This window comes from Augochlora pura, chromosome 8 (assembly GCF_028453695.1).
Source record: "Augochlora pura isolate Apur16 chromosome 8, APUR_v2.2.1, whole genome shotgun sequence".
Classification (NCBI taxonomy): domain Eukaryota; kingdom Metazoa; phylum Arthropoda; class Insecta; order Hymenoptera; family Halictidae; genus Augochlora; species Augochlora pura.
The window spans coordinates 13,183,575-13,200,772 of record NC_135779.1 but is presented as its reverse complement, the minus strand read 5'-3'; the positions used below and the strand labels follow the sequence as shown (position 1 = coordinate 13,200,772).

General features: G+C 33.1%; 1 protein-coding gene across 2 annotated transcripts in view; it reads left to right on the top strand.

Moving 5' to 3' along the window:
* Positions 1-17,198, top strand: part of LOC144474052 (uncharacterized) — a 56,690-nt gene that overhangs the window by 19,870 nt on the left and 19,622 nt on the right. Inside the window, exons 2-3 of one of the 2 annotated variants that reach the window (XR_013494683.1) lie at positions 16,386-16,546; positions 16,649-16,967. The exons of the other annotated variant lie outside the window; for it this stretch is intronic. The gene's annotated coding sequence lies outside the window, so the exon portion shown is untranslated. Of the gene's footprint in view, positions 1-16,385; positions 16,547-16,648; positions 16,968-17,198 lie in introns of those variants that run through there. 2 annotated transcript variants of the gene reach the window in all.

Below are 17,198 nucleotides of genomic sequence, written 5' to 3'. Positions count from 1 at the left end.
CTCTCTCTCTCTCTCTCTCTCTCTCTCTCTCTCTCTCTCTCCTCATCTGGATTTCTGTATTCCACCCTTGTCCCACCTACCGTATATTCTCTTTCCGTTTATCCGAGCCTCTTTAAATTCTTCCTTTTTTTACTCCGCTCCGCTTCAATCTTGCCGCGTCTCTCTCTCTCTCTCTCTCTCTCGTTTTCGTTTTTCCGTATACATATACTTCTAATTGTTTTTTTCCGTCTTCACCACGCTGATGTTTTCTCTCTTTGCTCTCGCCGCTGGCCATTAAAAATCTCATTTCGCTCTTTACTCCGCGGGGAAGCTTGATACGACGGAATTATCAGCGATTAATAATTATTATCGATGGACAGTCGATTTTTATGCCAAATAAACATTCTGTACTCCGATCGCATCAAACTGGAGTTAAATTGAAATTTATTTGATCTTTTCACATTGTTGAAATATTGGAAATAATCGTCGTATTTCAGTTACTCGGTTTTCTCATAACTAGACTACACATTTTTATGGAAAATAAAAATTCTCTACTCTAATTTCAACACGTTCAACTAAACTAGACATCTATTTTCTTTCTTAAACAGTTTAGTAGGTTGAAAATAATAAGTAATAGCACTTCTAAATTATTCAAATAAATTTTATATCATGGAAATTTTACATTATGAAATCCGTAGTTAGTCATAAGGTACAAATTCCGCTTGAGAAAATACGTGCAGCTTTGTAATTTTTATGGGGAGATATTTTACCCTTGGAAAGTTTTTTTAAAAGTGTTGTCGCTGATATTTTGACAAAATAAATGAATGAAAAGAGTGATCGTATATGTAACTAATAAACTGCGGATTTTTATGCGACATCAAAATTGTATCAATTGCAAGAGATTCTTTCTTTCTTGAATATTTTTAATAGATTAGTAATAACTTTTGACATTTTTGAATTCTCTTAATCTATTACTATTTTGAATTGCATCTACTCAATTTTTCCATGAATGTAAACCAAGTCCAATGTTTATGTGTGAAACTGAACAAATAAATAAATATGATGATACAATATAATAAAGATTCTACTACAACAAGTTGTTTCAGAATGTTTACCGAAAAAGGTGTCATAAAACAAATGCTAAAAAGCTTTACGTTGTGAATAATTTAAATAATGAATGCAGGATATTATTTAGTATCGTTTCGTTATCATTAAATGAATTTTATTCACTATTTTTGATAATGCCCCTTTTTTAATATTCATAAACGAAGTATCACTCCTTATAGTAGAAAATGTATTAGTTTTATATTTTTGAAATTTACAGTGCTCCTGTTGCAATTGAATTACATATTGTGTTACCAAGGTATAATTAACCCTGTTTGCAGGTTAATACAAGACTATCGTAAAACTATAAATATCGCAGGTGTATCAAAGCTTACGGAAATTGATTATATCGGTAAATTATGTTCTTATTAGTCTTTTTATTATAAACAGACATAGTCGTGCAATAAGGTTTATTCATAGTTCATTTTTATTTTCCAGTGAATTGAAACTATGTACACAGTCTGTTTTTTTAGAACAATGTATTAAGTACATATTATGCATATAATAGATATCTGCTTTCCCCATTTTTGGTATTTGTAACGTTTTTCTATAAACAGTTATGCTTTTGTTTAATTTACTTACTTTAGTTTATTATTTTTACTTACTTAAACTATAATGAACAATGATCTTATTTGCAAAATTGCCACTTTTATATAATTTAACCCCAGCATACTAATCATTATTAACACCAAATTGATTAGACATGTTATTTTTAATCCAACTATTATATATTTTATAATAAACGTCAAAGATAAAACTATTTTATTAATATATTGGCCAAATCACTAAATTAATATTAATTTTCTGACATTTTCAATCCGGTACAGTAACTGAAACATTGAGTTTTCTGTCATTTACACTAAGATAGTTTCTATTATAATCAATGCCTACGTAATCGGAGAATACAAAATTAATTTTCAAAATTGATAGAAATCTCATGATTATTTATGGTGATGACATTCTATAAATGTTCATACATATGCAATTGTTTATCTTGAAATTTTTTTATGGTAAAGGTAGCATTCTTCTTGACGTCGCTACAACAGTATTGTCAATGTGAACACTCCTTTAGGAATGAATCGATAAATATGAGCGACATAGTCGTTTCAAATCAAAGGTAGAAGAATCAGTGTAAAAGAGTCTCGTGAGCTTCTTCGATCGATGATATCCAAGGTTTGCTCTTTGTTCTATAAAATTGTTAAGCACACATTGGCGAATCGTTTGTCCAAACAAAAAGGAATTATATTCATTTATCGAACGGTAATAACAGTTCGACTGGAATAAAATTCTTCTCCTTGGTACGTAGGACAACACCCGTAAATAAGATTCACAGAATTCGTATTATTAGCGAGAACTCTCAACCGAGCATTGCTAAGAAAATCGTGGAAATAATTGAATCAGTGTAGTACAATAAAGAAGCAAATCAGAAGATTACATACTTCGCATTATGTTCACATAATGCTTAATTTTCTTCTTTTTTACTAGTATCCTACAAGAATTTGAAACGTAACAATTAAAGAAAATGAAAATTTAAATATTATTAAACATATTATATCAAACATAAATATTGAAGAAACATGTAATAATAGTCAGAAGAAAATGAGTCTATAAGATGCAAAATATGTATAAGCAACTAAAATTCTGACATATGTATGTTTCATTGATAGTATTTTTAACATTTATCCTATTACTTAAAAATAAACACTTTTAACTAATTTAACTAATTTTAACTTCTGTAAGATATATAAACTCATATAATTCAACTCGCACCCACAGCTACCTTTTCAGTATTTTATAATTCATAATATAATTTTATAATATCATAATAAATTTCGATATCTATAATTTCACGTGGTAATAATTGACCTATTCTAATTATTAATTCGTTACAGTTGCCTCTAATTTCAAAATCTTGAAATAACATAATCGTAGAAAATAACTATGAAGTAATGGAAAACTGAAACTTCAGTGCCGCTTTGTTAGATTCTGAAGTGCTGACCAGTAAGCAACGTTCACGTTGGGAAGCAATAACCTAAATTATTTCCACTGCTATTAAATTCAAGAAGGAATAACTAAGGCAGAATTATACGTTCCTAGGGTGCTGCATATGACAATGAAGAGAAAACTCCATTCACAAAGGTCATTCTAGCATTATTCCCAGGTTATCGACATTATTGCATTTGCACGAATGTACATACTCTTCTTTTGTAGTACGATATTGATGAGATCGAGATGGATCCGACAATCTATCTATACATACGCTTCGTATGAAATAAAAACAACGAATACGGGTATATGTCACATTTTCCATTCAATTTTTAATGATATGTAATACAGAATGAATCTAAAACAGAACAATGAAAAATTAATACATCGAATAATAAATGAGTTCATTAAACATGAATGTAAAAGGTATAGTAGTTGCAGGCACTGATGACTTCTTTGACATTTCAGTTAAATATTGAGCTGTATCATTAATTTTAGTTAAATTATACTGTTTCAGTGGAATTCTACACAATTTTCCTTTCACTTTTCGAAAGTATCTATTGATTAGAAACAGATATTGTGAATGTAATATGAAATTTCACAACGCTAAGCAACAATTGTAGTATTACGATCTATTATCAAAATCATTATTAGGCTCTTCTTAAGTTAGCATTAGTTATAACTTAGTAATGTAGATCTTTATACGAAATAAAAATTTTCCAAGTTAATCATAAGAATCGTAAGTCTGGCGAACCGGGTCCCTTTTTTAATCGTTCCAATAAATTGTATATAATAGCAAAAAATGTTCTTCAGTTCATGTAACGTTTTTACAGTTTCGTACTTTACCTAATCATTTCTGTCGAAAATTCATAAAATTTGCAGCCTAGTAATTATATAATATCAAATATAATATTAAATGTGTACAAGGGTCAAAGGTATCAACGTCTTTAATTTATCATCTCTCAAGCAATCTTCTAATTAGTGAAAGAAATATTTTACAAATATTTAATCTACTTATGAGACTTTCTTGGCTCAACGTAACTCGATAATTTTAATAAAATTCTCGGTACACATTCCCTATCTCGAATACCACTTTAAATTGTGAAATACACGTAGCTTCAATGAGCCAGAAAATATATTCCACAAAACGCGATTTCTTCACATATTATTATCACACTCTATACATGTTTAATTGCACATGGAACATTGTAAATTTAATAACACCAGCATTATAAAAATGCGCAACTCTGCCAGCCTTAATCGACCATTTTGGATAATAAAGCCTCTCGATTACTAAATTGGTAGCGTGATATCGATCTGAATTGTATTTTCCGTCAACGTACTGTAATCAACATGATCACACTATGTAATCTACTTCGACTTGAAATTAATGCAACGGTACAGAAATTGCCGACGTAAACACGCTCTTATAATATCAAGATACATTTTTTCTTTGAATATTTCGAAATTACATCTACGTTATAATGAATTACAGACCTCGTTATTTATGATACCGGGTCTTGACCGTGGTTGCTTAAACTGCAAAAAAAAATTAAAAATCAATGGCTATTGCGATTGCTATTACTTAGTGCAAGGCTTTAAAACGCGTTTAGGGAGTCGTAACAAGAAATTTATTACTCTTATCAGGAAAACGTGAATTACGTCATACAGTACTCGCTAATACGGTATTATAAAGATCACACAACTTCAGGTGTTTAGACTTGAAAATATTCTATATTCTAAATATTATTGTGTAAAAACTCAATATAAAAAATATCGATTAAAAAGTACCGGAACCTGCATATTCATATCAACTTAATTTTATAAAGAGACTATAGTAAGAGAAAAATTTTCTTCGCTGACTAAAACATTTCTTACGATAAAAATAAATTTGAAATGTTATTCATTTGTATTCACGTACATGATCATGTTTTTTTTTTTGAAATTTGAACAAGCCCTAAATGCATTGAGAGCTGCAATCTAATTATTATTGGAAAGCGGGTTTCGAGCATTATTGCATGAACTGATGAGAGAAATACAGAATGGTACAAATATAAATTTAAGAATATTGTTACATTCTTTCCGATGGATCAAAATTATTAAAAGAAGAAATACATGTTTATTTAACTCATGCTGTATACATTCGCTGAACAAATTTCTTATTTTGCATAAACATCCGCGATCAAGTTATTATTAATGATTAAATTCCCGGTTTTTTGAATTTGTATAAAAACTGAATAGATGGATAACACACAAAACGGTGACACCGTTGGAAAAATTTAGTAAATTGATTATATCATTTATAACTCAAATGAATAAACAGAGTCAATTCCGTGTATAGTAATAATGAGAGAACATTATTTATAATTCATAAAAATTATTCATTATAATTATTCTACGATCGATGCATAACATTTGTTATTTCCTTCAGTTCTGCAGTCTATTCATCAACAATACATTGATTCATGATTACCTATATGACTCTATGATTTTTATTCGAACAAATCTAATTAAATTCCATAAAGTTATATTTCTTCATCCGATGATCCCAATTAATTAAACCTTGCTTATTTCTCTCATTTCACTCTTAACATTATAAAATCCGCGGTGTACTCATTAGGGGGACGTTTTATGTTGCCACACGGAATGCATCGCACGCAAGCAAAATAAGCGAGCGTGGCAACGGCGCGGCGGGGCGGCGGCAGAACCGCCAAATTGCTTATACTGTCATTACATGATTAAAGGAGAGGCTCACGCAACAGGTCGTACTTGATACGATATCGTTTGGCCCACGGAGCCCCGCGATCCGGCCGCGAATTAAATTAAAGGAAGAGAAAGATGTCAAGGCGACAGCGGCTGGCGTTCGCTCGCATGAATGTATTTACGCGTACTCGAATACGGTTCGGAGTATGTACATGCTGCTCCCGACAGAGCTTGGCTGGGTAGCAGATGGATGTCTGGGCTACTTGAACGGGCGTCGTTGTAGTATTGAGCCAGAGCGAACCCTACAAAGAGCGGAGAAAGAGAGACGATGCTCGTGTTACGTGAGACACGTGAGATACTTGTCGATACTCGAGATACCCGGTCTCGAGGACACGGAACAGGCGCGCGGGGAACACCTGAAGTTGGTTGAAAAACGCACGGATTACGAGAAGACACTCGAATTACAGAAGCCGCGGGATGTGGGAGCACGAATCTCGGTCAGTGGTCGCAGGAAAGCGCCCGATCTAGTTTTAATGACGCCATTGGCATTCAGAACACTCGGATCTATTCATGGAGCCGGTTACTTAACGACGCTTTTATGAAATTATCAACATTTCGCGCGCCATTTTGTTCAAACAAATATTTGTTAGTTCGCTGCGTTCTTTAGAAACATTAATGTAATGAACAATAGCATAAATATTGGGCGACAACGCTTTTAAGCTGTAACAAAAACGATGGTAATCTTGCACTTTACCTTACAGCGCCGGTCTCGGTTCTTGAAGCAGTTATGGAGAAGTAGTAGAGTTCCGGGCACAACTAATTTTATATTCATCAAATAGGACATATTGAAATTTTCTATTGAAAAAAAGGGTGCTCCAAAAGTCATTTGCAATCAGGAAATGAAACGTTCCTTGTGTCATTTAAAGTAACCTTTTCGTTGACACACAAATATAATTCGCTGCTTTGTTTATGAATTATTAACGAGAAACATTAACCAACCAATGAGAGACCAGTTTAGCTGACGCGGAACAACCGAGCCAACGAGCGAAATTGTGCTTGAGAAAGCGGGGTAATGAGTAGACAAAGTCTAGTTTCGCTCGTTGGCTCAGTAGCCTTGCGTTACACCCGAGCATGCCTCTCATTGGTCACTGTTTTTCGTTAATAATTCGTAAACAACGCCGCGAGTTGCATTTACGCTAAGGGAAAAGTTACTTCAAATGACCTCAAGAACTCTTCATTTCCCGATTCCGAGTGACTTTTTGGGTCACTCTGTATACAATACGTTATGTATAATAGAGCGATAATCGAAATTCAAAAATGCAAAAATTCAACCCAGAACTGAAAAATTACAGCTATAAATTCGTCATAATATTAGTTTTGAAAAACCGAAACCAAAAACCGATATACTTTACAATCGTTATGATATTTGGTCGCTTCTAAATAACTGGTATAGCCGGAATCGATGCATGTACAGCTGTTTCAATTACTTATTTTTGGAACCTTTACAAACCTTGGTTTCGTAATTCCGTTGTTGCAATTCATTCGATTCTATCCATGTTATCGACCAAATCTGCAGAAGATAAGCTTCGAATTCCGGAACTAACGGAAGTGTTGAGAAATTCTATTACCCGAAACGATATCGATTTCCTGTGGTGATTAGCAGGAATGAGCATGTTGCTGATAATGTAGGAATTGCGTGATTAATGCTTTTCTCGGTGGAGCAAGATGCACCGATAACGAATCGCTTAATCATCGGATTAACATTGATCACTAGACTGTGGATTTTTATACATTTACAAGAAAACTGATTGGTCGCGATGCAAAACAGTGGATAAATGAAAATAATTGAAGAGTATAAGGGAATATCGTTCTACAGTGAACTTGTTAAAATCGTTAAATTCACAAATTGTAGGACATTATCTTATTTATTTTAAATTATAATAAAAACGTTTATCAAACTCGATTGTCTAAATTTTTGTCTTAAGAACTTTAAATTATTTCTATGGTTTTACTAAGTATAGTTTCTTTAAATTATTGAATATAAAAATATAAAATTACAATATTTGCTTTATTGAATTTTTTAAAACGCGATACTGTTAAATATATAGTTACTATATAAGTCATGCCAATTCTTTATCGATTATAATATTTTCTAATAGACAGCTCAGTACATATCAGTTTTATGCAAGATCTAAGTAAACTTAAACTTACATTTTTCACAATTTTTCTACCATTTTTACCACTTCTTCCATATCCAAGAGTTTCGCCTAAAACGAACAAAAGAAAAAGAAATTATGAGAAAACAATTACGGTAACAGAAAAACAATTGCTTTTTCCATATTCATTCAAAGTCATAACCATAATCCATTCCAATAATTTTGAGTCAAAATTAACCCTTTAAGTAGTTAATTTTCGATATTTAAAAAAGAATTGCTCTACCATGATTTTCATACGATTTAGAATATAGATATGTGGTATGAATATAAACATAAATAATACGAATATAGCATATAAAGTTACAAAACCAATACAAAAAAAATTGTTTTTTTCTGCTCAATTCTCATTTCGGTCGACACTTAAAAGGTTAAATGAGCACGATTTAGACCACTTACGAACAATTCCGGACAATGAACTCACTTTGATTAGTACGCGTTTCCAATACCGGTCCCTAACTTGTAATAAAGTTATTCAAATGTCGTTGAATGAAAATGTCTGTTCATTAGACGCCCCGTAGTTTAATTATCTTAATTGCCGTCCATTAAAAGACGGTTAACTTTCGTATAAGGCCCGGCACGATTCCTTTGATATATCTGTAATTTCTCAACGCGATTAGCCGTAATTGATCTGACTCACATCTTGACGAATGGGATTAAATTCCGTCGTATTTGTACAACATACTACCATCGGAGGATTCAGGAAAACAGACACGCTGTAACGCGTGGCAGTCACTTTGGGGCGCAGAGATTTGTACTCTCCGTTGAGAGACCACGAGACTGTTCTCACGGATCGATATTCGCATGATATACTAGTCCCACAGGCAATATGTTCGCTGTAGCTAGGCTGGCTGGATTCTGCTCGGTATTCTCGGTTCATAGACCTCGATCAACGATCCACTCTATTTCGAATCTTGTTAAACCTTTTCTTTCAACCCTTTGTGGTCCAAAACGTCCCCTTGCTTTTTATAATTCAAGCGTAATCTCATTTGTAGACTGCAGACATTTATGTATCCGAGCGTAGATTTTTCACATTAGCAATATGTACCGAGCCCCAACCGCGATATTTTATTGTAAGCAATAAAATTTAAAAATAAAAAGATTTTTGTAGAATGTAATGATGTCAATGCATTACTTTCGATCTATTAAAATTATTACACTTCCTGAAGTGAAACAACTTTTTCCTTCACAAACATTTTTTCCGAGACATTGTTATCGAATTATTAATAAAAAAACATTAGTCAATGAGAAGTGAATATCGTTCACGCAAGGTGGCTGAACCAATGAACGAAACTGGGCTTCGACATCTTGTTGTTTCGGTAGCTTCGTGCCAGCAGAACTCTCTTCTCATTGATTAATGGTTTTCATTAATAACTCGTTAACAATGCCTCAGAAAAAAGTTCGTAAAGGAAAAAGTTGCTTGAAATGGCTTCAGGTATGATCCATTTCCAGATTGTTACACATTTTTGGGACACCCTGTATAATATATGCGTAAACAATGAGAATCATCTAAACATTCTAAATAGGAGCAAAATTCATAATATTAAGAATTGTAAAAGAAAATATCAGTGATTGTTGTTTCGTCTGGTATGGTAGTTCTATTACTGTTACAATGCAAGAAAACGTATAAATTGATAGGGTATAATAGCGTTTTTATTCTGATTTTTGCAAAATTCTTTCTCTAAGAGAATGTACAATTCTATCTTTCATACAATAAATGCGTTCACGTTGTATGGAATGACTCAATTTCAGTCGATCTGATCATCATTGTTATGTGAAAACTTTTACTTTTTCTGTTTTATTGAATGATTCACCTGAAGCAAGCGGAATCGAGTTTTAATGCATATTTGCCGTGATATAAAATATAAGACTGGAAAGACGTAAAAAGAATTGGAGGATATTGTTACACTATTTTTAGTTTTATAATTTTGTTAAAAAAGAGACGCACATGTTATTTAATAATTAGACTGCGGATTTCGTGCATTTATGTCCAAGTTGGTTTGGTGTAGTATTAAATAATGAAGACGCTAGAAGAATTTGAGAATGTTCTTATACCTTTCTTAATTGATTGAAATTATTAAAAGAAGAAACACATTTTTAGTTCGTTCTCTCTTACATTTTATTAAATATACTTTTTGTTTAGCATAAAGATCCGCAGCCTGTTAATAACATTTGTTACAGACTTAATCCAAATAATTCTCAAATAGAATGTTCATACAGTGATAGAAATGTACCGTTTCCAGTGTTAAGAAGTGGGTTCACCCTCCTGAAATTCGTGAATAGCAGGACTCGAGCTAATTTTCTACACGTTTCCCTTTTCATTCCGATACAATCGCACGAAGGTCAGGGGATACAAAGCATATGTCACCGGTGTCGCCACGTGGCGCACTTTTCGCGAATGTTTCTTTCCCCTCTATCGCAATTCGTTGTACGAGAAAGGGGATGTTCGATCAACACCGCCGATTTCTAAAACACACAAGTCCCCATAGACTTTCGATAGAATACTACACAGTCGAGTAGAATACCTTAACAGAGAATTGTTACGAAATGATTAGTCTAAAAAGCTGTCAAGGCAACAGTTAAAACTCAAGCAATACGTATAAGCCATCTCAACGCCACACTATTGTAAACATTATTTAACTCTTCGCCGTGCCATTTTCTTTCCAATTATGACGATTGTATTAATTTCTTAGAAGAAGAGGAAAATTACGGAAAAATACGGCAAAGGGTTAAAATATTTCAATCAAATTGCCAAGATCTAAATTAGTTTAACACTAATAACAGCACATCCTAGTATGCTTATAATCATTTATGTTTTTATCTAATAATTCTTTTCAATATATTTGTCAAGATACTTCTTTTAGTCAGGTTATTCAGTTGTCAGAAACTAGATACATAGTAAATTCCTACGTTTAAAGATTGGAATCTTTTGATAGTTTTACAGTTATGAGACGTAATGTTTCAGATCTGTTACAGCAGTGTAATAACAGTTTATCTAATTCAGTTATGAAAATTAAATAATTAGTTGGCGATTTAAACACACTGGGTCAAAAAAACTCTCGCAGTCCAAGGATCAACCGACATTCCACCGTGCGTTACTATCTTCCAGCTGGTGGAATGTTTTGGTATCTTTGACAACACTCGCGAACACTATTATTATTCTCCAAAGCGATTGCTCAAGGTTCAAAGATTTTTGTCGTCACCTCACATTCCAGTAGAAGCCACGGCCACGATACATTTAATCTCGGCACTGCTAACGACGAATTGACCTTCCACGGTCTCCGCTTCGTTCGGCACAGGCGCCCCCATGGAATCACCATAATTTTTCAATCGCGGCTACAATAAGAACGAACGAACGAGCTTTTCGCAGAATTTATGAAATTCTCCGTTCCCTTATCGAAGCAGAATCTGAAGGGATATCCGACCAAAGGAAAGTTCAATGTCCAAGGGAGGACACGTGCGCGCGAAGGTCGAATGACTTGCGAAATACGAATATGTTCTGACGTCACTGCACTTAACGCGGTTACCATACTCGTGGGGATTTAGTATCCCAATAAAATGTATGTTATAATACGTTAGGTGAACGAAAGAATTCGGGGCTTTTAGTTTTACGGTCTTCGAAATCACTTGGAACACTGGGACGTTCCGTTGCTATTTCGGTCGTTTCGAACAATGTCGGCTTTCAATGTTTACTGCTCATAATTCTTCTAAATTATCTTCCTGTAGCTACCGTATGCTCGGAACACTGCCGTAAGAATTCGCTCCTTAAAGCGATTCACGATTTTCTCAAATATTACGTCACAGTATTAAGAATACGCTTTCGAATTTACGTACAATAGGCTTTACAAAAATACAACCGCGGACACTAGTCTTCTACACGAAGATTTCAATTTGTAATATAAATACGCAATAAAAAGTGGCGTGCGTATGACACTTTGAAGGAAATTGTTATAATATTGCTGCACAAGTAATTGCAGTTTCTTCCCTTTGCAATAACATTGGTAGACTGCAAATTGTACATATTTATGATAAAAATGGGTAGGCGCCATTTACAGGGGCAGACAAATTAAAAAACTTTACGGATATTAATGTATCAGTTTCACCTTCTTAAAATTATGAAGGGCAGAAAGAAATTTCTATTTGATTATTTTGCTACGTAGTCTACACATTAATATATTATCTGGATTTGTAAAGTTGTTGATAAAATAATAAAATAAAATAATTGGAAATTAAATTTCACTGCTACAGTGTCCTATATCAAGATAGGGATGGTATTCAAGTATATATTTTTTCATGTTATATATAACGTTGCTATAAAATCATACAAATTCAGAACATTCGAACTCGTTCACCTTAAGATCATGATGTTTGAATTATGTCACTGCTACTGGAAATGAGTGACACGTACAAGACCCAATGGCTGTGATTTCTTGTTTTTGTTTTAACACGCAGAGACGTCTTTTTAATACTCGAGCACTTGTTATATCGATAACTTTATCACAACATTATTTGCTCTTACGTAATAATATTACTTCTCACAAATTTAATATTGCTTTACATTGTCATAAATTTACCAAGTTATCGTATCATAAATTTACGAATTATATTCACCCAATGCTTTGGGAGCAGAAAGAAAAACATTAACCGGTTCAAAACCGGTATACTAAAAGTAACATGAATATTTTCGAGTCTGATGAACATAATTCAGCGATTAAAAGATTATTTCAACCAGAATGCCAGTCGCTAACATTTTCGTGTATACGGTATTGTTCCGTTGCAAGTAAGAAGCACGGTGGACAAGCATTCACTGTAACGAAACGGAGTGAGCGCCATTTTACTTGCCTTCGTTCTTTGCGACGAGTGCAATAGACTGAGAATGGGCGAGGAGGATATGACATCATTACATTATTTTAGGTTACTCAATCTTTTACGTCTAGAGTAGTTTTTTTACGGGTTGTTTTTTGAAGTTGAAAGTAATTCAAATCATTTGGCAACAATGTAAATTCGAATGCAAATTGCATGACTTTGAGTTCTATATTATTTTTTTTTCTTTAAATAAAATCATCAGTTTTGTATTACGATAGAAGTTTACTAAATTCTTTCTTAAAAAGGTTACTATTTTAATAGTTGATTTTGTCTTAATTTTAAAAAGTTTCTCCGAAATATACTCATTCTGACAGATTATAGCATGCTTAATAACTTCGGTTTCTTTAAATTAAAATTATTTTATGTATTTTCTGTTATGTTTTAATAAAAATTCAGCAATCAAACAAAATTGTGACAGTCTCATATAGATTAAATAAGATATACTATCAAAATGTTTAATAGCAAATTTTCAGGACTTTCTTCTTCATTTTCCAAAACTGAAAGGGTGCTAACCAAAAGCTGCATAATAACGTATAAAGATATCTTTCAATAATGCAAAACTGTAAAAGTTACATCAAAATGAAGTTGAATAATTCTGCATAAATTTCATTTTTTTAATTATCGAGTCCTAAACGCGATTAATGTATATTATTTCATTTATTACAATGTATATTATTATACAATATCATATAGTATAATGTACATTATTATTACCATTATTTAATGTATATTATTGCATTTATTCAAACTTCATATGATTTCGATTATAATATATGCTTGAATAAAAAACATTCATGAGAAAGTTTCTCGTAGAAAGATTTCTATAACTTCGACAAATGTAAAAGAAAAAATCAAGCACCAGTCATTTTAGTTAGTTTAGCAAACTAGTGTAAAAACCTACGAAAATGTAAAATCGAATATTTCATGATCCAGTTGTCAAATACCTGTACGTCAAAACGAACGTAATGCTGGTAAGAAGACGACAGAAACCCATTGAATAATCGAGGGTTTCTCGACGAGGGTCAACGAACGCGAAACACGTGCACGATGGCCATCGTGCGAGTTATTTGATTTCACCTTCGCGAATTCGCGAGTAGCAAATCTCGAGTGTAACACATCGAAGACATTCACTTGTCGATCTGGTACCCGCATGCACTCGAAGAACAGACACGCGCTAAGTAAATGTGAACGGTGAGCATAAGGTAAACGTCCCTATTCGCGGCTACGTTCCTATTGGCAACCAAGTTAATACCTGAAGGAAACAAGAACTTTCTTTTTCCTGTTCTAAACGTTTATTTGCTTGCATTATACAATATTTACAATAGGCGCAGACAGAACTATCAAAAACTAGCTAACAGACTACCTACTTGAGTAAAGATACAATGAGATGCAAATGTGGTGTTAATCGAACAAAAAGGGGTATGTGGATGTTAATGGTTGAATTTTAAAAACAATCTTTAAAAGTACGGTGCAATAATAGTTTAGATTTTGAAATATCAGCGGTTAAACAAAACTAACGTTCCGTAAAATATATTTAATACGCATAAATAAGAGCCACTGGCAATTACACAATACATATTGCCAACAAAGTACAGGTCTATGTATTCTGTTGGCAAAGAACTGCGAAGGTAATTACACGAGTCTAGGTGTGTGAAACGATTGAAAAACATTTTCAGATGCTTCTTAGCGACAATCTTTTCGTTACTGTCCTACGTATACCCTCTAGAATACTTACAATTTATTTGCAATGCTGTTGTTTTTCTTTGAACGAATAACGTTTAAGGAAATATTGCATCCTCAACTTATTAGGTATAACAATTATTTCGAATTTTACCTTCTCCTATTACAACAAAGTTGTGAAATTAAAACCGTTGGTATATGGTTTAATAAAACTGAATTAAAATTATTAAGAGAGGAAATTCAGTTTTATTTAACTATTTCGGGCAACAGATGCAAACAATGATTATTTCGCATAAAGATACGCAGCATTCTGATTAAAAGTTGTTTGACGAGTTTGACAAGTCATTGTTTTGACCTAGAGACCACGTTTTGCAATTGAAATTCAAAATGAATAGACTATCTGATTTGGAAACGTTCGAATATATACGTTCTATCGTTTTGAGAGTTGACTACGTCAGTGTTTAATATGGCAGATAAAAGATTGAACCACCGATTAACTATTACGAATTATTTAATAACTGCGTTGATTAGAACTTTATCGTTCTAGATAATTTCTCTGATAAAACGAGAGAACTTTTATTTATTCTCTGTCTTCATTTAACGCGTAATTCTAAATTTTAATGAAAGAAGAATCAAATTTTGTTTCGACATACAAGAAATATATAACATTCATATTTAGTAGATTGTGTATGTGAGAATAAAATAAAAATTAAATGTAATTGTAATAGCTCGAATTAGTTTGTATATCTAACATATAACTAATTAAGACAGAATTGAACCTTAAACGAATTATTTTGAATTAATATTTATGTCAGAAAATTATCCAAATGAATTCTTTTCAGTCGAATATTTTATTCGAACCACGATTATTCATTATACGTCATCAATTATTCTGTCTAGTTATTCGAATAAATGATTCGCATAAATTTGCATAATTGTAAAATTATTCGAATAATTATGCGAAAGAGCATTATTTAATCATGCATCGATTTCTAACGCAACATTTGAAGAAAGGAATATATATCTGTAAACTATGAAAAGACGTCTCATATTCTATCATTTTTTTATTCAAATCGTTTATTTTTCATTTGAATCCCTACAGGTGCAAATTTTAATATAGCATTCGAATACAATTTTATTGAAACGAGTTCTTATTCGAATAAAATTTATTTAAATAAACTCTTACGTAGATAAACTTGTATTCGATTGGATCTTTATTCGAATACAATTTAATTCATTAGTCTTTATCTCTTATCCATAATCTGAACAAATTTTTACCCAACTCTGATTTAACAGTTCGCCAGCGGTGCCGAGTCATCTTTGACAATAAATCTTTTTATCCTTTTTTTGTCATAACGTCTGAGGTACGCTAATTTAGCTTGCGTCAAATGTGACTTGGCACTGTCTTCCGACTGTTAATACTTTACCGATCGGTCATTCGGTCGAAACATTTGTATATCTTAATAACATTAGCATTAAACAATATTTATTTTATCTATGTTATTTATTTTATTTATCGCGGAAGGTATCTGATGTTTAAAAAATTATATAATAATACCTCCATAATAGATAGAATATTATTGGTTGCCACAACCGATTCACAGGCTACCGGTCGGGGTAAAATGCCACTTTATAGGCTGCCAGTCGGTAAAGTGTTAAAAAGACACAAAGAAAACTGTAATTTTTGCTTAAAACTGATATTTGCGAATTTTAAATTTACGCGACGTCCTAAACAAGATATTCCAAGAAATCGTTTCTATTATAGAATTTAATTGGAGAAATTTTCGTTATCCCCTGCACCCCCCCTTGTGCTGTGAAAGAGAACCGATCCTACAAGTGAATTTTAATCTTCAGGGGTGAGAGATCTCGAGAATAACGTAGATGACACGAGACACCTGCCCAACTGTCTGTCCAATATTGAACGACTATAAAGGACGCGCGAGAGAACAGATTAATGTGCAGTAGGAACCTGTCGTCGGAGTTTGTTAATTCCGGCCGGATCCGAGTGATACGAGGCAAGTGTCGGTTTATCACAATTCTATTGTAGAATGTATTGTTTCTAATTTAACTCAGTCCATGTTCACGGTGTATAAGTACTTGCTTCAACTTTTTCGCAGACTTAAGCTGTGGAGGGAGGACGACCGCTTCGTTCGGCATCTTCTACCGATTCTCTTTCTTTCCTTAATACCTCGATGTCTCGATACAATTCTGGCCGTGACGAGTCTCTTTCTTCGTGTACGCTTCTGTCGATAACTTGGTGCTTTTTAGCGGCTGACCATTTTTCAGTTACACACGAAACTTCATAGCAGCGAATTGTTTTCTCTTGTCCCGGCTAGCAACGAGAGATTATTTTAAGGAAACGTGTACATGAAATAAACGTTCATTTCCTGCAGAACTGTGTAGGGCTAGAAGATGAATAAATGTTGCAATCTATTCCATTGAGAGTCCTTGAGTCCTTCGATTCCTGGTTATTAGTGCTTAATTAATTGCCTTTTCCTAGTGCAGCCATGCATCGTGTGTCGATTGCTTAAACAATCATCGAATTACGACGTTAGTAAGCTACAGAATTGATTACTACTGTATTGTAAAATTTAGATTAGTCGAGAAAATTGAGTTGCTCTAGTACTTCTCCGACTACATAACAACTATAAATTAGTTTCTCTATTT